This window comes from Tenrec ecaudatus, chromosome 14, assembly GCF_050624435.1.
Source record: "Tenrec ecaudatus isolate mTenEca1 chromosome 14, mTenEca1.hap1, whole genome shotgun sequence".
Classification (NCBI taxonomy): Eukaryota; Metazoa; Chordata; class Mammalia; order Afrosoricida; family Tenrecidae; genus Tenrec; species Tenrec ecaudatus.
This window is the reverse complement of record NC_134543.1, coordinates 81,422,832-81,429,518: the sequence shown is the minus strand read 5'-3', so window position 1 is coordinate 81,429,518 and position 6,687 is coordinate 81,422,832. Positions and strand designations below refer to the sequence as shown.

The following is a 6,687-nucleotide window of genomic DNA, read 5'->3' as shown; positions in this document are numbered from 1 at the left end:
TTGGAGCAATGCGTTGAAGTCTGGTCCCTCTTTCCCTGTGGAGATATAAACAATACTTTCCCCTTGGGTGGGTTAGTGCCTGTGCCCCTCTTACCCACTTCTTTTTTTTTCTATTGTATCATTTATTCACATTTAAAAACTCCTATGTTCCTTTACAACAAGCTGTGAATGGAGCATTTTACAGTTTATTTAAAATTGAAGGAAAACAAACATTTCTCACACTAATACCTGGTTTTTATTTTGTATTTTTAAGGAAATATCATTAAGTTAAAAAGAGACCTGCAAATAAATTTAAAAGGTTCCCAGCAATGATTATCTCTGATATGAAAATTAAAACAATTTTATATAAAGGGCTAAAACTTAAGAATGGCGTTCTAGATTTTCTTTTAAAAAGTCTCGATTTGTCACATCAAGGAAGCTCGATAAGGAAGCTCAGCATGCTGGTGCCTCAGTCGTCCTCAGTACTGCTGCCTCTCCTCCCGGGTCCCGAGCAGCGCACTGAAGACAGGAGCACGTCTTCTACCTGTTTCTTGGGGTTTTCCTCCAGGTCTGTCTTGATTGCTCCAGACTAGGCCAATTTCCACTCCAACTCATCTCTTGTCAGGTTGATGCCACCAAACACCAGAGGTCTAATAAATTGAGCCTTGATATCTCCTTCAAGATAAACAAATATTGTGGGCAGGTTCCTATCAAGATAATTGGGTATGCAGGTTGTTGAAATGACTTTGATAAATTTAACATCTGGAAACTTCCTTGCAAGTCCACTGAAGTGTTGATTAATCAGAACACAGAGGGGAATCCCTTGTTTGTAAAGGTGCAAGATTACCCATATGCCCTTACCAGCTTTGGTTACTTCCTGAACATAATCCTTTCCCGAGATCTCCAAAACGTCCTCGAATTTATTCTTCAGTTTAGTTGCTTTCCACTCAGCCAGTCTCTGCTGCCTGTACATTTCGAGAGCGCGTTCATCCTCCTCGTTAAATTCACCTTCATTCTCCTCCAGCTCTTCCAAAGTCACAGCTTCACACGTTTTCACAACTGACTGCTGAAAGAGTCGCTGCTCCTCCTCTTCGGCTTCCTTTTCTAATTCTTTGGCATTTTCCTTTGAGGACAAAATGCCCCTTTTGCATAGGATGTCATCCCACTCCGTGTCTGTGTTGGGGTCCCATCATGGTGGTCCAGCGGCACAGTACTCATCTGCTAACCCCAAGGTCAGGGTTTGAACCCATCACCACTCTGCATCTTGTTCCCTGCACCCCGCAGCGACCTCCGGCGCCCCATTTCTTTTTTATATTTATTATTTTTTTCCTTTTCCCACCTCCTTTTTAGTTGTCTACCATATGTATTTCTGTATTTGGTCTGGTTTCTGCCATATTACCTGGTTCTCACGCCAGGAATGTTTGTATGCAGTGGCTTTTTCCCTATGTCCCTTTTATAATTTTTTAAAAACTTACATCAGTGGACTCATGTTGTACTTGTCCTTCTGTGCTTGGCTTACTTTACTTAGCATAATTTCCTCCAGTTCTTCCCATGTAGTGATGTTCTTCATAAGTTCATCACTGATTTTTAGTGCTATGTAGTACTCCATTGTATGTATGTACCACAGCTTTTTAATCCACTCGTCAGTTGATGGAAATTTGGATTGTTTCCAACTCCTTGCAATTGTGAACTGTGCCACAAAGAACATTGGAGCACAGATGTCTGGCCTTGGTTTGTTTCTTGCCTCTTCTGGCTATATGCCTGGTAGGGGGATTGCTGGGTCATATGGTAACTCGATTTCCATCTGTTTTAGGTATCATCAGATTGATTTCCATAGTGGCTGTACATACTTACAGGTCCACCAGCAGTGGATGAGAGTTCCTGTCTCCCCACAGCCCCTCAAACACTTGTTGATTTCTGATTTTTTGAATTGGGCTGTCTTTGAGGGTGTTAGGTGGTACCTCATTGTTGTTTTAATTTGCATTTCTCTTATGCTAAAGATTGGGAACAGTTTTTCATATGTTTGTTGGCCATTTGGATTTCTGCCCTTGTGAAACTTCTGTTCAGGTCCTTTGCCACCTCTTCAGGGGGAAATTAGTTTTTTTTTTTTTCTTTTTGGAAGCTAGCAGAGTGTTGTAGAGTTTAGTAATAAGGCCTTTGTCTGATGTGTCATTGCTAAAGATGTTTTCCCAGTCCGTGGACTCTCTTATTACTCTCTTGGTGAATTCTTTTGATGTAAACTTGTGTTTTATCTTCAGTATATCCCACTTGTCTATTTGTGCCTCCTCTGTGTTTGTGTCCTTCCCTATTTCTGATAGTCTATGTATTCTCTGTGCCAAAGTTCTCAAGTTAGTCCCAATTCCCTCATTGATGGCCCTAATAGTTTGGGGTTTAATTTCAATATTTGTGATCCACCTTGAGTTGATTCTTGTGCATGGAGTGAGATAAGGATCTTGCTTCATTTTCTGCAGGTAAATACCTATTTTTTTTCTAACACCACTTGTTAAAGAGGGCATCAGCTTCCCATTGGATATTTTTGGTGCCCTTATCAAAGATCAGTTCTCTGTATGCTGATGATTTTATTTCTGGGTTTTCAGTACCTTTCCATTGGTCTGAGTATCTGTCATTGTACCAATACTATGTGGTTTTGATAACTGTGGCTGTATAGTATGTGCTAAATTGAGGTAAAGCAATCTCTGCCACTGTGTCCTTCTTCTTGAGAAGTTCTCTGCTAATTCTGGGCTTCTTCCCTCTCCATGTGAAGTTCGTAATCAATTTTTCCATTTCTTTGAAGAAAGATGAGGGTAATTGTATCGGGATTGCATTAAACTTATATACTGCCTTTGTCAGAACTGACATCTTGACTATATTGAGTCTTTCAATCCATGAGCATGGGATATTCTTCCATCCTTTCTCTATTGCTTCCAGTACTCCCCTTGTGGAGCTTTTGAGATTTTCCATATATAAAATCATATCATCTGCAAATAATGATAGTTTCACCTCTTCTTTCCCCAGACGAATAACTTTGATATCTTTTTCTTTGCCTTATGCTGTTAGCTAAAACCTCCAGCATGATATTAAATAAGAGTGGGGACAATTATCTTCCTTGTCTGGTCCCCTTCTACAGTGGGATTGTGTTAGTCTTTTCTCCATTGACTACAACATTGGCTGTTGGTTTTTCATATATAGATTGCATTGTCTTGAGGAATTTTCCTTCCACTCCTATCTTCTCAAGTGTCTTAAACAGGAATTGGTGTTGGATGTTGTGGAATGCTTTTTCTGCATCTATCAATATTATCATGTGGTTCTTACAGTTTTTCATGTCAATGTGACAAATAATACTAATGGTCTTTCATATATTGAACCATCCCTGCATCCCTGGTATGAATCCCTCTTGGTCATGGTGAATTATTTGCCTTATATACTTTTGTATTCTGGTGGTTAGTATTTTGTTAAGGATTTTTGCGTCGATGTTGATTAGGGAGATTGGTCTGTAGGTCTTGATTCTTGGGGGATCTCTGCCCAGTTTTGGTATCAGAGTTATATATACTAGCTTCATAGAAGGAGTTTAGGAGTTTGCCATCTTTTTCTATGTTCTGGAAGAGTTTGTGTAGGATTGGTGTTAATTCTTCCCTAAATGCTTGGTAGAACTTTACAGTGAAGCTATCTGGTCCAGGGAATTTTTTGTTGGTAATCCCTTGATAACATTGTCTATTTCTTCTATTGCTATGGGTCTGTTGAGATTCTTGATGTCCATGGAAGATAGTCTAGGCAGGGATTATTTTTCCAAAAATTTTTGCATGTCTTCCAAGTTGTTGTATTCATTTGAGTGCAATCCTTCATAGTACTATATAATTATCCCTTTGATTTCATTAGGGTCTGTTGTAATGTCCCCTCTTTCATTCCTTATTCTTGCTATTGAAATTTGTTCTCTCCTTTCTTTGGTTAGGTTTGCAGTGGTCTGTCAATTCTGCTTATCTTTTCAAAGAACCAACTTTTAGCAGCATTAATTTTTCCATAGTTTTCTTATTTTCCCTCTCCTGAATCTCAGCCCTGATTTTTAATATTTCTTTTCTTTTGATATTAGTAGGATTATCCTGTTGACTCTGCTCTAGTTGTTGTAAATTTTGTGCCAGCATATCAATCATGAGTCTCTCTTCCTTTCTCAGGTGTGCATTCATTGCTATGAAACGTCTTCTTTGCTGTGTCCCATAAGTTTTGGTATGTTGTGTGCTGATTCTCATTGGTTTTTGGAAATTTCGTAGTTTCATCTCTGATCTGTGCCAGTATGCATCCTTTTGTAGTAGAGAGTTATTCATCCTCCAATTCTTTGCTCTTGTTTTCTTCATCTTCCTTTTGATGATTTCCAGCCTTATGGCACAGTTGTCAGACAGAGAGGTCTGTATGATATTAATGTGCTTAAATTTATGCAGATTCACTTAAGCCCCAGCATGGTCTATCTTTGAACATGTGCCATGTGGGCTTGAAAAGAATGTGATTTTTTGGGGTATTTGTATGAAAACTCTGTATCAGGTCAAATTGTCTATTTGTAGTGTTTAGATCTCTAGCCTCCTTGTTGAGTTTCTATTCCTGCGATCTCTTTCTCAGAGAGCGGTGTATATTGAAGTTACCCACTATAATTGTTGAGGCTGTGATTTCTGTTTTCATCTTTTGGAGTGTTTGGTTGACGTACTCAGTGGGTCTCTCATTTGGGGAATGTATGTTTACAGTGCTTAGTAGTTCTTTGTTTACCATTCACTTGAGAATTATATAGTGTACCTCCTTATCTCTTTTTATAGTTTGTACTTTGAGATCAATTTTATCTGAGATTAGGATTGCAACCCCTGCTTTTTTTGAATTGCTGTTTGCTTGGTATACCTTTCTCCAGGCTTTGACTCAGCCTATTTTTGCCTGTAGCCTTGAGATGTGTCTCCTGTAGGCAGCAAAATGATGAGTTGTGTTTTATAAGCCGGTCTTCTAGTCTCAGTCTTTTAATGCCTGAGTTCAGGCCATTGAGTTTCAGGGTTATCTCCATCTGCAGACTCTGTGATGTCATCTTATACCTTTTGTGTTGGGATTTTTCCTACCTTCCTTTCTCATTAGTGTGTTGTGCGCGTGTGTGTGTGCATCACTCTTGACGACTTTCCATCCTTAAGCCAATGCTATCTTGGGATCTGTTTTCTCTTTGTTTCCCTTTGGGTGAGGTTGTTCTATGCGGTGGTCTCTTATTTTTGCTTGGTGAGCATTGTTCTTCTGCCCATACTGGGTCAGCAAGGATCTTTTGTAGGACTGGGTTTCTTCTAACGTATTCTTTGAGTTTTTCCTTATCTGGGAAGACTCTTCTTTACTTATCTTGATTGATAATTTGGCTAGGTAGAGTATTCTTGGGTTTTAGTTGTTTTCCTTCAATTTTTGGAACATGTTACTCCACTCCTCTTCTTCATAGTTTCTTTTGATAGGTCTGAGCATATTCTTATTTTGGAACATTTATATGTGATTGTTTGCTTTTCCCTAGCTGCTCTCATGATTTCCTCTTTGTCCTCAAAGTTGGATAGTTTAACTATTATGTGCCTTGGTGACTTCTTCTTGGGATTGAGTCTGTCTGGGATATTTTTGACTCATTAGGTCATACTTAGAAATATGACCTGTTTTACAAATTATATAATTAAACACACATTAATCACTGATGCCCAAGGGTGTAGGGAATTAGCATTGGGCTGTGAACTTCAAGGTCTGCAGTTTGAAACCACTAACCATCTCATAGGAGAAAGATGGACATTGAGTAAATGAGAGCAAAGCAAATTGATACATTGGAATTATAGTGCTGGTGAAGAATATCAAAATACCATATACTGCCAAAAGGACAGATGAATCTCTCTTGGAAGAAATATATCCAGAATGTTCCTCAGAGGCAAGATTTTGTCATACACTCTTTGGACATGGTATCAGGCAAGAAACCCCCCCAGAGAAGAGCTTCACGCTCAGTGTAAGGTAGCAGGGCAGTGACAAAGAGCAAGGCTCTGACCAGAAGGAATGACACCAAGCCTGCCACAATGGGTTCCAACATAAGGAAAATCGTGAGGGGCACAGGAGTGGGCAGATGTTGTTCATAGTTTTACCATGAGCCGGGATCGACTCACCGGCATATTAAGAAACAGGAGCTCAAAGACAGTTGGTCTAATTTCTGTCATAATATTTTTTTTTCTCTTTCAAATCATTTTATTGGGGACTTGTACAAATCTTATCACAATCCATCCATCCATCCATGTGTCAAGCACCTTTGTACATTTGCTGCCATCATCATTCTCAACATTTTCTTTCTACATGAGCCCTTGGTATGAGCTCCTCATTTGTTCCTCTCCCTCCCCATAATAAATTAATTTTTACCTATTCTTCTTTTTAAACATTTTATTAGGGGCTCATCAACCCTCTAAGAAAATCAGAAATATGTTTTCATCTTGAGCTCTGTTTTTCATTTGACATAATGTTTTTGACATCTTAGCCACAGGGTCAGTGTTGTTCTATGATTCAGTGGTCTATTCCTCTTTATTACTAAGTAGTATTGTTTTCTTATATGCCAGCTCCTTTATCCTTCTGTTGATGGACATTTAAGTTATTTTGAAATTTTTACTTGATAAAATATCTGTGAAGCATTTTTGATTAAGTATTTATATTTCTCTTAGATCTTCCGAATGTTGCAACCCTTTA

General features: G+C 38.8%; 1 pseudogene; it reads right to left on the bottom strand.

Moving 5' to 3' along the window:
* Positions 1 to 448: 448 nt before the first annotated feature.
* On the bottom strand, positions 449 to 1,168 carry LOC142426623 (phosducin-like protein 3 pseudogene; annotated as a pseudogene).
* Positions 1,169 to 6,687: the final 5,519 nt, after the last annotated feature.